The sequence below is a fragment of the Myotis yumanensis genome, unplaced genomic scaffold, assembly GCF_028538775.1.
Source record: "Myotis yumanensis isolate MYYU_CA2020_CCGP unplaced genomic scaffold, mMyoYum1.0.hap1 SCAF_2, whole genome shotgun sequence".
Lineage (NCBI taxonomy): Eukaryota > Metazoa > Chordata > Mammalia > Chiroptera > Vespertilionidae > Myotis > Myotis yumanensis.
The window spans coordinates 204773919-204790505 of record NW_027223753.1 but is presented as its reverse complement, the minus strand read 5'-3'; positions in this window follow the sequence as shown (position 1 = coordinate 204790505).

Genomic DNA, 16587 nt, shown 5'->3' with positions numbered 1-16587 from the left:
ACTGAATCTATTCTCTATACCAGGGATCCTCAAATTACAGCCCGCGGGCCACATGCAAATACAAATATTGTATTTGTTCCCGTTTTGTTTTTTTACTTCAAAATAAGATATGTGCAGTGTGCATAGGAATTTGTTCATATTTTTTTTTTAATCTATAGTCTGGCCCTCCAACGGTCTGAGGAACAGTGAACTGGCCCCCTGTTTAAAAAGTTTGAGGACCCCTGCTCTATACTGTATATTACAATCCCATGCCTTATTTTATAACTGGAAATTTATACTTCTTAATCTCCCTCCCCTCTGGAAATCATCACTTTGTTCTCTGTATCTATCAGTCTGTTTCTGTTATTTTGTTGATTTTATCTTTTAGATCCCACATATAAGTGAAATCATATGGCAATTGTGTCTCTGTTAAATTTAGTGCACTTTGCATAGTACCCTCTTGCTATCTACATTAGGTTAAAATATCAAGCCCCAAGTTCAAAGGGAAAGACATTCTTCATTTTAATATCATAGTTTGTAGTGCTTTTAATATCTTTTTATATCCTTTATGAATCATAAGTTTTTCTGTATTAAAGGAAACAAAACTCAAATTCAACTTCTCATCCAATCTGGAGGGGTTAAAATTATTCCTGTCAGTTGCTCATACAGTCACTTCAGGAATATTATAATTGTGATCTGAGCAGCTACTCACACAAAAAGGGACAGATTGTAGACCTAACATTTTATGTTAAGAGCCTAATCTGTCACACTCCAGTATATTCCCCATGACTTCGTTCAATCCTTTGTACTGAAGCAGAACAAATTGTTTATTTATTCTTAATTCATGCAACAGGTGTCCATTGAGTTTGACTAGGTACTGCTATGTGTTGATGATTAGCAGTGAACAAAATACATATATAGTCCTGTTTTCACGGGCTTCATATTTTAGTAGGTTTAAAATAATAAACAAGAAAAATATATGCCATATTCAGTGGAAGTAAGTGCTAAGTAGGAAAATACAAGCAGAGAAGAGCTAGGACGTGTGTGTGTGTGTGTGTGTGTGTGTGTGTGTGTGTGTATCTGCAGGAGTTAGCAATGTAAATTGAGTTGCTATGGAAGTCCTCCCTGAGAAGGTGACTTTCTGTGACCAAGATAAGGGAAGCCACATCATATTTGGAGAAAGATTTTCAAGCTAAGGGAATAGAATGTCAAAGGTGCCCAAGCAGAGAATTTTATTTCATGTGCTCCATGGAGGTGCCTGAATTATTTAGCAATCACTAGCCTACCGTGCAATACTCCCTTTCGTTGAAATACCCCAGTGTCTTCCTTTACTTCAGAGCTAAAATTATTTAGACAACCTTTATTGACACAGTGGCCTCCCTCCTGGAAAGATTATCTGCTTTGCATTCACCATCTTCTTCACATTTGTATAGGATAATAATTAATACTCCATAGTACCTGTTCAGGAATGACTGAGTAAATGCATTGATTATATTCCTAGTGCCTTCTTGAAAACTATATTCTTACATGATTAAAAAGTTTGCTGGTATTCATTGCTCTTTTATATTAGTCCTATACATTTTCTCTCACTTATTCTCCTTATTTCTTCTACTTTTCCATCCCCAAAGAACAACTCAATTTCAGATTCTTACTAAAATTTTAATTATTCCACTTTTATCTCAGACACAGCTGAGGAGGCAAGAAAGGAGTGTTGAGCATCTGACAAAATCCACTCCTTCATATAACCATTTCCCTTCAATATCAGTCTCTTTGGCACCTAGCAGCAGAATTAGAATTGTTACATAACAAGTTGATAAATTCTAACAAATCTCTGTTAAGTGTCATTATTATGTAATTTTTCTCTAAAAGTCAAAGTGATAAAAATCAGTGAAGTGTTGGCAAATGACATTATAGACTTCATCTTCTTTAACTGTATACATCTTTCCCTAGGTTTTAGATGCTCCTTATAAATCATGTCAGTTAATAATACCTGTTATAAATAGCACAAACATATAATTTATCATACAAACTGGGAATTTTTGTAAGTGACCAGGGGCACTATTAAAGATTAAAGCATGGTAAAAGGTATGAAGCATAACTATGCAAAGAAAAACTAGACTTACGTTTATTCTACTTATATATTACATTTAACAAAGATAATAGTACATAGTGGATAACAGATCAGACTCTAGAATCCCAGTGTTTGTGAAACAGCTGTGGAACCTTGGGGAAATCATTTAATCTTTTTAAACCTCATTCTCTATATTTATAGAGTATAGCTATTTATGTATGTATCTCAGAATTGTCATAAAGCTTCATAGAGGTTATATGTATATATTGTTTAGCTTAGGGTTTATGTATATAATGCACTCAAAAAATAGACACGCTGGATTAAATGAGCATTTATTTTTGTGCATGGATGTGCAGCAACTAGAAAGGTAAAGTGTTACAGTACTTTGGAAACAGTTTGCTAGTTTCTTATAACATTAAGCATTCACTTACTATATGACTCAGTAATTCCATCCCTAAATACTTACCAAGAATAATAAATGCCTATACACAGTCTTGCACTTGAATGTTGACAGTAGCTTTATTCATAGCAGCCAATTAGGGAAGAACCCCAATGTCCTTCCGATGATGAGCTTGCAGTGTATCCATCCAATGGAATGCTACTCGAAATAAAAGGAAGTGAATGACTCATATAAACATCACTGTGGATGAATTCCAAAAGCATTGTGCTACGTGAAAGAAGCCACGCACGAAAGGCTGCATACTGTCTGATTTCATTTATGTAAAAATAATTTTTAAAGCCAAAGCTATTCTATTAGAAAGAAGTTCAGAATTGGCCATTTTTAGTGAGGTGAGGATAAAGGGGAAGTGAAGTTTTTGGGATGGCCGAAATGAGCAGGGCTGGGAGAGTACACAGGAAGCTCTAATTGTATTTACTAAAGTTGAAGGGGAGTATATAAATGTCCGATATATCATTTTCCATTTCTTTTTATTTGTTCAGGACTAGGTCACAAAAGAGCTAGAGGCCTTCCAATATTAAATCAATTGCTAATAAGGTTTTCAAAACAATCTCTTTGGAGGATGAGAGGACTGGTAGCTGAGCTGAATAAGCTCAGAAGTCTCACATTTTTGTGCGGAGTAGCTCTTAGCAATTAGCTATTGCATTTTATTTTGTGGCGCCTTAGCATGCCTACCACAAGTAGAGAGTAATTTAGAGGCACCACTGTGACAACAGAACCCTCTTGCTTTGACAATATCACCATCTGCCACCTCATGAGATTAGAAACCACTTTAATAAGAAGCTTCATCATTAACGTGACTCTTTACAACCCCACTACTCCTAAATAAGGGCGAGAAACTTCTAGTGATCTGACAGAGTCTCTTAATTAAAATATGAATAATTTAGAAACATGTCAGACTTGGGAAACTTGAAATGGAGGACAAGAACAATGTTTTTCGAATTCAGAAGAGAAACATTCTTTTTTTTCATATATATAGGGGTGGGTGCGTAAGGCTGGGGAAGTATCTCTTGATTCAAATCTAAAGACTGTTTTATCATTTTCAGACTACTGGGAATTATAACCTTTAAATTACAGGCAGAGGAAATAGAGCATAAGAGATGAGATTTCGTTGTTTTCTAGCAGGGGGTCAGTACAGAGAGGGTGTGAGGGAGGCTCCCCCAGGCTTTCTACACTGCTGGTTTCTCCTTCATACAGCACAGAGCTCCATTGTCAGTCTAGTTTTTCTAATCATTGGAAACTCTATTCTAAATGTAGTATTAAGACATAAGAGCCAGAATTTATTTAATATTATTTCTGATTCACCAGTTTGTACTGTTTTCATGAGTACTTTAATTTTAATTTGAATCAAAATTATTTTCAAATATAAATAAATACAAGTTTTGGCAAAAGTAGGTTTACAGTTGTGAGTACATGAAACACAGAGTTTATGCTTGTATTGTTATTTATTAATTACTAGAGGCCCGGTGCACAAAAATTTGTGCACTGGGGGGGGGGGGGGAGGGGTCCCCCAGCCCAGTCTATGCACTCTTGCAGTCTGGGACCCCTCGGGAGGTAACGACCTGCTGGCTTAGGCCTGCTCCCGGGTGGCAGAGGGCAGGCCCAATCCCTAGGTGCAGCCCCTGGTCGGGCTCAGAGCAGGGCCGATTGGGGAGTTGGGGCGCCGGCCCCCTGTCATGCACAGAGCAGGGCGGATTGGGAGGTTGCGATGCCACCCTCAGTCACGCTCAGGGTGGGGCCGATTGGGGGGTTGGGGCACTGCCCCCTGTCACACTCAAGGCAGGGTCGATGGGGAGGTTGCAGCGCCACGCCCTGTCACGCACAGAGCAGGGACCATCAGGGGGGTGGGGCTCCGTACCCTGTCACGCACAGAGCAGGGCCAATCAGGGGGTTGGGCACTGCCCCATGTCATGCACAGAGCAGGGCAGATCAGGGGGTTGGGGCGCCGCCCTCTATCACCCACAGAGCAGGGCCGATTAGGGGGTTGGGGTGCTGCCACTGTCACACTCAGGGCAAGGCCTATGGGGTGGTTATGGCTCTACCCTGTCACACACAGAGCAGGGCCTGGGGGGGGGGGGGGTTGGGGCGCCTTCCCCTGTCACACACAGAGCCGCAGGGCGATCAGGGGATTGGGGAGCTCCCCCCTATCAGACACAAAGCAGGGCTGATCAGGGGGTTGGGGCGCCTTCCCATCACGAACAGAGCAGGGCGGATAGGGAGGTTGTGGCCCTGCCCCCGTCACACACACAGCCGCAGGGCGATCAGGGGGTTTGGGCGCTGCCCCCTGTCACGCTGATCCGGTGCCAGGAGGCCTCGCGGCTCCGCTGATCCCGGTGCTGGGAGGCATATTACCCTTTTACTATATAGGATAGAGGCCTGGGGGCCAGCTGGTTTGCCCTGAAGGGTTTCCTGGATCAGGGTGGGGGTCCCCACTGGGGTGCCTGGCCAGCCTGGATGAGGGGATGATGGCTGTTTGCAGCTGGTCACACACCCTTCAGGGTGGGGGTCCCCACTGGGGTGCCTGGCCAGTCTGGGTGAGGGGCTGAGGGCTGCTTTCAGGCTGATGGTTGTTGACTGAAGCTCCCAACCACTCCTTTTTTTTCTCTTTTTTAAATTTTATTCTTGGCCAGCTTTAGCTCTGGCTCTAGCTCTGAGAGCAGGTATCTGGTTTGTTTCGGTTCTATAATCGAAACAATGTATAACTTCAGCTCTGAGATCCCAGCCGGCTATATTTGTTAGAATGTTTCAAACTGCCGGCTCAGAGGCCGGCAAGTCAGGTGGGGAACGTTGGAGTCCGCAGTCCCTGGAGCATGCAAGCCTCATGTTCGCTTCCAGCTGCCTGGCTGCTGGCCGCCATCTTGGCTGACAGTTAATTTGCATAAGGATATGCTGATTAGCCAATGGGAAGGGTAGCGGTCGTACGCTAATTACCATGTTTCTCTTTTATTAGTGTAGATTGCATTACTAGTGGCCTGGTGCACAAAATTCGTGCACGGGTGGGGTGTTCTCTCAGCCCAGCCTGCACCCTCTCCAATCGGGGACCCCTTGGGGGGATGTCCTAAACCAGAAGTCAGACATCCCTCTCACAATCTGGGACTGCTGGCTCCTAACCACTCACCTGCCTGCCTGCCTGATTGCTCCTAACCTCTCTGCCTGCCTGTCTGATCACCCCTAACTGTGTCTGCCTGATCTTGCCCCTAACTGCCTCTGCCTGCCTGATAAACTCTAATTGCCCTCCCCTGCCGGCCTGATCTCACCTCCAACTGACCCCTGCCAGCCTGATCTCGCCCCTAACTGGCCTCTCTGCCTCAGCCCCCACCACCATGGCTTTGTCTGGAAGGAAGTCAGGCATCTGGAAGATGACTGGTCAATCCAGTCTTTTATTGGTATAGATGTTTTTCCCTCCGAACAGCTGTCAAACATTTGCCTTACCCTGTTTAATTATTACATATACCACTTAAAATATTACACATACATGAAAAATTTATTGTATTACTGTTAATTAGCTACAGATCATACTAACAGAGATACAATACTCTATCTTTTAAAATACTAACATGATGCCTTTTCTTACAGAATAAAATTTTGTCATATTTAATTGATGCCTACAGTATCTTGACAGAGAAAACCCACTAAGGAATCTGCTAGAGATTACATTTTTCTATGCTTTGTACAACTGGCTGAGGCCATTCATCAATGCTTTACTTTAATAGGGGTCAGGGTTGGAGGTTAGTATTTCTACTTGTGATTGTTTATGATTTCTAGTGGAATTTAAGTGAAAGATATTACATCATGATTACTTTTTAAAATATATTTTTATTGATTTCAGAGAGGAAGGGAGAGAGAGAGAGAGAAAAACATGAATGATGAGAGAGAATCATTGATCTGTTGCCTCCTGCATGCCCCACCCTGGGGATTGAGCCTGCAACCTGGATAGGTGCCCTTGAATGGAATCAAACCCGTGACCCTTCAGTCTGCAGGCTGACGCTCTATCCACTGAGCAAAACTGGCTAGGGCTATATTGTGATTATTTTTATTGTAAGCATTCTATTGACTTACCCTTACCTGAGAAGTCTAACTGAAGGGAACATTTTTAACACAGTTGGATTTAGGGGTTCAAATAATGTCACCGTGACTTCTTCTCACTTACATTCCCTTTCTCTTCATCTATGGATGTGTTTGTCTTTTCAATACCTCTCTCCCTAGATAAGGAGTCGGACTAGTTTGGGTTCATGTGCTTATGGACAGATCAGTCACTGTGTCCAAGCACGTGGAGTGCTATGATTGGCAGACATGGTAGGATGGCTTGTAGAAAAGCCTTATTAGAATCATAATAAAGGATTATGGTATCCTCGTGCTCCAAAGGAGGAAGATACGAGCAAACAGAAAAAACAGACAGCAATCTTCTGGTCTGTCACAAACATGTCTTTGTATTTTGACACCTTGACATCTTGGGGTCTTGCTGGCACTGGAAGGGACTGCTGATCCCAAGGTCAGCTAATTCCTAAAGGGAGAAAATAACTCCTCAGGACCCATGCCTCTCATATGCAAACTAACCATCCAGAGCCCACCCACTCACCTGAGCTCTTGCAGTCCAGGCCAGTATTCCCTTGTCCTAATCACCACAGGGTGGGCTTCCAGACAACTCAGGACAGCCCCCCCCAAACTCAGAGCCTCTGAAATTATTCCATCCAGCCAATTCTAAGCCGAAGGAACCCACCTCCCCCTTTCCTTCCTTTGGAAACTACAACAGTCTTTTATCCACATTTTCTGCCAGCTCCTTCTGCCTCCTGACTGAGCCTGGTGCTTTCTGCCTGATGTGACATGTCTCCTGTTTCTAGGGATCTTTGTAAAAATTTCTTGCTTTATGGCAATCCTTTCCATGTCTGTATGTCTTACCATACCTGGTTAATACAAATCCTGAGTACATTTAAAAATATAATTTAATATACTTTTAGTTTTAAAGTCAAATTAATTAATTATTTATCCATTTATTCGGTAGAAAAAATAATAATAAGAAACTTCATTTAAAATGAATTCAGAGTGTTCATTAAAATGAATAGAGAGATACATGGAACAGCTGTCAGAGGGGAGGGTGTGGAAGGGTTGGGTGAAAGAAGTGAAGGCATAATCCAGAAAACATATATTCATAACACATACACACAGACAACAGTGTGGTAATAGCCAGAGGGAAAGTGGGGGTGGAGGCTAGGTGGAGGTGAACAATTTAGTTTCTACCCAGAAAAAAAGAGCTGAGGATCACTTGAGGTTTTTTTTTTTTTTTTCCATTAAATAAATTTGAAGGTTTGCGTCAGATTCTTCATTTGGTATAATTTAAAAATTTTTTTTACTGACCATTCTATTTTTTATGATATGTGAACAAGTTTTAAAATGCATAGTCCACATAATCTGATCAAGAAAAAAATAATATCCTTTTAAAACATAGTATCAAAAAGTAAATACAGAAGGGAAGAATAGTTTTCAAAAGTTATAGTGAAATTAATTTTGAATGTCTTTCATTGGAAATAAGTTTTGCATCTGAATTAAATGACCAAGAAAAAGAGCTAATACAAAGTTTAAGAAGGTGTGTTAATTTGGAGCTTGATAGAAAGTTATGAGCTCTCCCTGACTTTCAACTTTAACTCTGATCCCTTTGCTCATAATGAAGCAATCATGAGAGAACTTCTGAGAATAAAATGACATTTCTGTAAACAGAAGGTGTTTTAGTTTATATTTGAAATTATCACAATCACCAAGACAAGGAATTTATTAATAGTAAAAAGTGCCCAGGACACATCACAATTGATATGATATCTTAAAAGGTCATATGTAGAGAGAGAACAGATGACGGAAATATTTGCAGAAATTCTGCAGTGGGATGAGGGCCTGGAACAAAGAGCATGCATGATGACAATGGTCAGGCTACTATGGGGAGGAAGGCCCTTTATGATTCTCCAAAAAAGCAGACACCTTGGAAATATGATGGAAATTACAATCACATTAAACCATCGCCCTTGAAACAAGGGAATGTCTAACATGAGACAAAAATATTTGTGGAGCCATGCATAAAGTATACCAAATAGAATTAGCCTTTGCTTCTCAAAGCCATCTAATACGGCGGTCTGACTATCGTTGTAAAATTTTTGATGACATGTATCTGGCAACTTCTAAATGCCTATCGATAGAGAGAGAACATAGCAGTAGAAATAAAACTCCAATGAACCATTGGAATTAAATAGTTAATGGGAGGATCCTCATCATCCAAATAAATGAATCAGCCCTTTGGATTGAAATTGGTTTTTTTGGAAGTGGACCTTAAAACTCGGTTGCACGCACTCTAACAAGGTAAAGACACCACGGATAGGCATTTAGGAGGGAACTTGGCACCGTTGTGGCAGGGCATATGTGTGCATCTGGGCTAGTGCCAGGACAGTGTTCGGCGAGCCAGCACGCAATAAAAGGAATAGAAGCCGCCTTGGCAGCATCACCCTGAAAAGCAGCAGAGATTCTCTGCCAAGTCTGGAAGCAGAGGCAAAGGCTGCAACAATAGTTAAGTAGGAGCACAGCTTTGCAATCCTTCCCACACAAAGGGCGTTTGCAGCGAAATCACTCTGCTAGGAGTCCTAATTGAAGGATTGTTGTCTTTGCCCACCCACTCTATTCATCTGATCTCACTGCCATGACTTTCACAGCCGGTTTGTAAACGCTATTGGTCACAACCTGTTGTCTTCCCCTCTGCCGGAGTAAAGTACCCATAGAGAGGCCTTTGGGCGATTAGGAACTTTGTTGATAGCACATGAGGCAAATGGAACCAATAGCTTTGTTCAATTCTTCCATGTTTATATGGCTCTTTATGCTCTCAGTTCACATTGCAAAAACCCAACGCCCATCGGGATAGTGTGTACGCTCTGTTTCATTCTGAATCAGGCATGCTTTCTTTCTAATCATGACTGTCCCGCATGTCCAGTGAAGATTGAAATAAGGGATTCCATGCAGAATGTGTTGGATGACCCAGGTTGCCAGGCAACCGTAAGGTTTTATTCACCTGTATCTTTGCACATAAGACCAGGCCAGCAGAGGGGTGCAGTGAGGGGCGACCAGGCTGTCAGGGGGGGCAGTTGGGGGTGACCTGGTCGGTGGGAGGTGGGGAGCAGTTAGGAGCAACCAGGCCTGCAGGGGGGGCATTAAGGGGTGACCAGGCTGGTGGGAGGGGTTTTAGGAGCGACCAGGCCAGCAGAGGGGGGCTGTTGGGGGTGATCAGGCCAGCAGGGAAGGGCAGTAAGAGGCAACCATACTGGCAGTGGGGGGGGGGGGGGCAGGTAGGGGCAACCAGGTTTGCAGGGGGGACAGATGGGGGCGACCAGGCCAGCAGCCAGAGGCAGTTAGGGGTGATCAGGCTGGCAGGGGGCCAGTAGGGGCGATCAGGCAGGCAGGTAGGTGAGCAGTTAGGAGCCAGCGGTCCCAGATTGTGAGAGGGATGTTCAACTGCCAGTTTAGGCCTAAACCGGCGGTCAGACATCCCCTGAGGGGTCCTGGATTGGAGAGGGTGCAGGCTGGGCTGAGGGGACCCCCCCATGCATGAATTTCATGCACCGGGCCTCTAGTGGTTACATAAATGATAATGTTAGAAAAATCTATTTAGGGCCTGAATAGAACAAAAAGGTGGAGGCAGGGTGAATTTGCTTTCTGTCTGAGCTGAGACAACCCTTTTCTCTGCCTTCAACATAGCTGTTCCTAGTTCTCAAATCTTCCGATTGGATAAAATTTTTTACACCAACATCTTTCTTAGTTCTTTGGCTCAGAGGAGGCAAACCCTGGGCATTCTCGGCTTTCATGTTTGTGTGAGCCAATTCCTTATAATAAATTTCTTTCTGTATCTCTATCTTGGTCACTATTCTTTATATCTATCTATTCTCTGGGTATGCTTCTCTGGAGAACTCTAATACACTCCCAAATTCTATCCACGCATGGAAACAAAATATGCTACACTTAGTCATAAAGATCCGGCATCATTAGGAAGGGAGACAATAGGGAAGGCATCTTATGTTTGCCCATTTGTTATCTCTCTCCTTTACAAACAAAATTGTAATAACTTTAAAGTGTGCACCATGATGATTCAATATGTACATTGTGAAAGGAGTCTCACCATTGAGTTGATTAAATCATCCATCACCTCGCACATTTGCTTTATTTTTTAAACTCTCAAAGTTAATGCTCTCAAATTAAGTACCAAGAGCCAATCTTTCCAGACTCATCACTTATGATTATGATAATCTTTTCAAACAACATGTTTCTTACCACTTTCAATAATAATTTAATAATACTAAATTATCAACATTCATTTAAATCACTTTTTCCCCCCTCTATAACCCTATTTTCATGAACCATTTCTAAAAACAAAAAAATCTGATACAATACATTCAGGAAATACAACTATCCAAATCTTGGGAGACTTAAACTAAAATAATTTTAGCAAATAGCACACTGACATATCATGAATATTTTATAAGAAAAGGTCCAAGTCAGAATTGTTTTTGAAATAAATTGTTTTTATTAAGTCTTCTTACTGTTCAATAGGCATTGAACAAATGCTCTGTGCTTCCATTTCTCACTTACAGAAGAGCGGCATATTGATAATGCACAGAACTTCCATGCCTTATTTTTTCATACACATATTAGAAATACATTGATAATACACTTGACTTAATGATTTAGTAACATCGGTGAATATATCACCAAGATAAATAAATTTGGCCATTTAATTTGGAATAGGAATATAATCAATGATCACATAAAGATATACTCATTGCATATTTTTTTAAATGAATGGAAATAAGATTAGCCTGTGGCATTCACATGGTTACTTTATTGGGACTTTTACTTTCTTGTTATAACTCATGCATTTGGAAATGTTTTGGGAATTTTCAATTGTTGCAATTTTTCTAAGGAAAGAGAAATTGGCTTTTAGAGTAAGAGCACATATAGCTCCCCCTTCCCCTTTCTTAAGTCTGCATAGGGAAAAAAAAAGTCATTTTCATGACACTTAATAGAAAGTAAGAGACTTGTGAGTCTTGGCACCAGCTGCATAGAAACACCTTATGGGAAAAAATTAAGAAGCAGAGGCTGATGCTTCTCAAGGAACGACTGCCTGCGGTAGCAGAAGATGCTCATCATTATGTTGCTCCTGCAGGCAGGTCTCCTGCCATATTGAAAAAGACTATTCCATTAACCTTGACTCTCAATGCACAAGTCCTGACAACCTTCGAGACACCAGCCCAGTCTGAGGAGCAAAAGGCAGAGATGATCTGTATTACCCCTGTCATGCTCCTGAGATACTCAGTGATTAGCAAATTGATCTTCAATTAACACAACACAAGGAACAATTGGGCTCTAATTAGTGTGTAATAACTTCAGAGATGGTAAGATGTGAAAGCTCAAGAGAAAATTTCCTTGCATTGTAAGTCATTCATCAATATCTGTGCTCCTGGGGAGATTATTGAGTGAGAGAAATTAATCTTTAATGTACCGAGCTACACTAGCCAACACGTGTTGCCATAGACTTTAATAAAACGGTGATATAGACTTTTTATTATAAAAGTCTGTTACCATAGATTTTTATAATAAAACCCACAAAAGTAAACTATATGTACTGATTTCAGTTTACTATGAGTATGCCTAGGAAAATGAGCAAATCTTGGTGATAGATTTTTAGACAATTTCCACAGATTATTGATTTAGTGAGACCAAAGTAAGTACAGGTGACCAAGCTACTGTCCCAACTGACCCTAGACAGTCACCTGGTGGAGAGTGATCTAGTGGAAATGCAGAGATTTCCCTTATCTTTATGATTATGCAATGAATCTTAGGTAAACAATATTTCAATTATCCAATATAAAACAGTGAATGATGTGTACTGCATACTTGACTCAGACTTATCACGGAGTGCAGAAATTGATATACCTTTGCTTAACAACTCAGATTCACATTGCTGTTTAGACCAAATCAAAATCATAATCATAGTACATGGGATCTTTCATAGTAGTATAACTTTACCTTGTCTCTCACCATTTTTGAAAACCTATTGTAGCTTATACGGTAGTCTACTTCTTTATTGTCACACCATAGTTTTCTCACTTCTACATTTTCTTGTGGTTTTCTTTGTTTTTTTGACTATGTCCTTTTTTCTGTTCTAATCCAATCACTCCTCTAAGTTCAGATAAATCTCAATTCCATCATGAAACTTTCTCACATGACTTTAACGATTATTATCCTTCCCGTCCTAATGACTCTCCAGGGCACGTGTTTTCTGAACCAAGCACTGTGAAATGTCTTGCTTAGCTTTTGCATTCAAACTCACATTATTTCCTCTTGCCTTAGATGTAAATCTGTTCATTGCAAGACTATTGATGCAATGATCAAATATTAACTTTCTATTAACTCAATAATTAACAGAGGTAAGAATTTTCCATCTTCTTACTCTATTCTCCTGGTAGCATAATACTAAGGTAGGTTTATATTACATGCTTAATAAATGGCTGCTGAATTCAACTGAATGTTAAAAAAAACATACAGAAGTTTTTGATTATTTGTCTTAGAATTTTTACATAATGATGTTACTTTATCAACATTTTCTATGGCACAATTTTATTCACTTGAGAATCCCTAAATGTTTTATTTCTTGGTGAAGAAACTGTAAAACTATTTTTACTTTCAATTCAAATATAGAAATGTATTGATTTAAGAATTATTTTAATTATAAGATCAGTAGCTACCATGTTAGTCGTGTATTATTTGTTGGAACTTTAAAAAAATTCCCCATACCCTGTAATACAGATGACTCAACATAATAACAAGTAGTATTATTAAGAGAAGTCAAGAAACATGTTTATAAATCATATTTAGTAAGTGAGCTGTGTGAAAGCAGGGGGCTTAAGGGAAATCTCTGTACTTTACTCTCAATTTTGTTGTGAACCCAAAACTGCTCTGAAATAATAAAGCTTTTTTTAAAAAAGAAGAAATGAGGGAGACTAGACCTTTGATAAGGTTGTGGAAATTGTCCTGTCAGTTATTGTTCATTCTGAGTGACTGTTAAACATTTAGCCTTTTTCTTCAAGTTCTTTGCTGCCCAAACATATTCTGGAACGTGTAGAGACAGCATAGTCATGCTTTATTGCTTCAGATCACCTTTGCTTAGTCCAATCATACACACAGGGAAGCAGAATGGGACCTGAGAAAAAAACTGTGGGGTATCGCATATGATCTTCTTACTGTAAATATAATTTAACTAGAGGCCTGGTGCATGAATTCGTGCATGGGTGGGGTCCCTCTGGGTGGCCTGCAGTGATTGAGCCAAAACCCACAGCCCAATGCCACCTGCAGCTCCTACCTGCTGCTAACGCTCATCCCGGACTCACTGTGCCTGCCATGGGCTCGCACCCAATCAGCTCTGATCCAGAGAGGCTTGTGCTGCCACAGCAGCGCTCGCCAACCATGAGCCCTGTGCCGGGTGCCCTCCCAAGGGGATTGCTTGTGGGATCGGGCTGAAACCGGCTCTCTGACATCCCTGGAGGAGTCCTGGATTGCGGGAGGGCACAGGCCAGGCTGCGGGAACCCACCCATGCGCACAATCCGGCCAGGGAGGGACCGTGGGAGGGCTCCTGGGCATATCAGGCCCATCTTGCTCAGTCCCGATCAGCCAAATCCCAGCAGCAAGCTAACCTACTGGTCAGAGCATATGCCCCCTGGTGGTCAGTGCATGTCATAGCAAGCAGTTAAACAGCCTTAGCATATCATTAGCATATTACACTTTGATTGGTTGTTCGGTTGTTCTGCCATTTGGTCTATTTGCATATTACCCTCTTATTATATAGGATTACATCATTATGATTAAACTGAAAATTCTAATGACTTCTATTTGAAACCCTTTAAGCAGACAGTAATATATACTCTTTCTGTGTAACATCATGAAATTAGCAAATATTATGATTTTTGATAGCATAACATTTTTTAAAATTTTGTTTTATTGCTTAAAATATTACAAAGAGTAGTACATTTGTCTCCTTTTTTCTTCTTCTCTTCTATGCATGTTATGGAATAAGGAGAACTATTAAAAGAAAGACTAATTTCAAAGAAGGTGAAACTGAAGGAAAACTGATGGGTCTACTCCTGGTGTGTTTCTATAGAAAAATTAAGTCACATTCAAAATCAGAGCTAAGATAAAGAAGGCTGGTTAGCAAACATAGTTGTAGAAAATGACAAATTGTGCCTCTCTGTTTTTAAGATAAAAACTACATCGTATGTATCTAACTCTTGATCACAAGTTTTACAGTTAACGATTACCTAGGAAATTTTGTTATTAATGTCTCAGAATACAGAGGTCTCCAGTGGGAAAAATCTGCAAGCACAATTTCACATACATTTGGAGAAACGCCAGTTTCACATGGGTTGGTTTGAACAGCTCCCTAAGACTCAACCAAGGGGCTCTGCATCTCAAGTACTGCTTGCTTTGTGGGGATACATATTCCTAGTCACTACAGATGGTGGTAACCACTGAATTTTTTTGTGATCAGGAAGTAATGTTTTAAACATTTTATACTTGGTATAATAATTTGTAACATATAAAAATATGGCTCTTGAACTTGTATGCATATATACATAGCCCATGGACAAAGACAATAGGGTGGCAGGGGTGGGGGCAGGCTACAGGGGATCAATGGGAGAAAAAAAGGGGACATATGTAATACTTTTAACAATAAAGATTAAAATTAAAAAAAATAGCCCAGCCTGTATGGCTCAGTGGTTGAGTGTTGACCTATGAACCTGGAGGTCACGGTTTGATTCCTGGCTGGGGGAACATGCCCGGGTTGCTGGCTCGACCCCCAGTGTGGGGCGTGCAGGAGGCAGATGACCAATAAAGTATTTGTTAACACCCGAGTTAAAGTGTGATAATGGTTATATGTAAAAATTTTATGAGGGAATTAAAGTTCAATGGAAAGAGAATAAAAGTACAATCCCTGCATATTTATCTATGTATCTATATTTTCTTACAATTTTTGTGACATTGAAAACAATAACCTCAATGGACATATTATGAACTTTTGATATGATTGCCTTTTTTTTTGAGGTTTTTTTATTGATTTTTAGAGAGAGAGGAAGAGCGAGGGAGAGAAACATTGATGATGTGAGCAAAACATCCATTGGCTGCTCTTGTAAGCCCCGTCTCAGGGATTGAGCTCACAACAGGGGCATGTGCCTGGACCAAGAATTGAGCTGGCCACCTTCTGGTGCATGGGATGATGCCCAACAACTTAGCCACACCAGCCAGGGCTGATATGCTTTTCTTTTGATAGGCCTCTTACCATTATGTTGTTTTAGACCTATAAATAATATGATTTAAATGTGTTTCTGCATAAGTGTACACAGGTATACATCAATGTGCTTACAAGTTAGTAAAACCTATCTATAAAGAGAAAAAAGCTAACAGAGTGGTAGGTCGGCGAGTGAATGAAATAGGTCTCTGGCCTGCAGTGTGTGTTCTCCGAGGTCGTGCTGTTTGGCTTTGCCCGTGCTCTGCCCAGGTGGCGGGGCTGGCAGGGCCCCTGGAGCGTGAGCGCTCACATATTAAAACACATCAGTTACCGTCTCTTTCCTAATGCCCGGGGGCACTGCTTGGCGGAGAAAAATTGTGAAAGTAATGAGTGTTTCTTACTTCTGGAGAAGCTCAATTGTTAATGGTACTTACGTTACTTTCTACACAGGCTGTTAAAAAATATTGTTTTCTGCCTAATAACCCAGCCCGGGCTGTGGTCATTCCTCATTCTCAGACTACTTCCACAGTCTACTTCATCAGCAGAGCTCGCTCTCTTGGGAACTCTTTCTGATATTGCCCTTCTCTAGTTAAATTAAAACACACACACACACACACACACACACACACACACACACACACAAAGAAGGGGAAACAAAAGACAAAGGAATGTGAAGGCCATCAGTACCTTTGCTCTACATAGATTATCTTTCCTGCTCCCCAGATAGTTGCTCAAAATAGCAAAGTATTCACTCTCCATTTCCATAGAGTAAC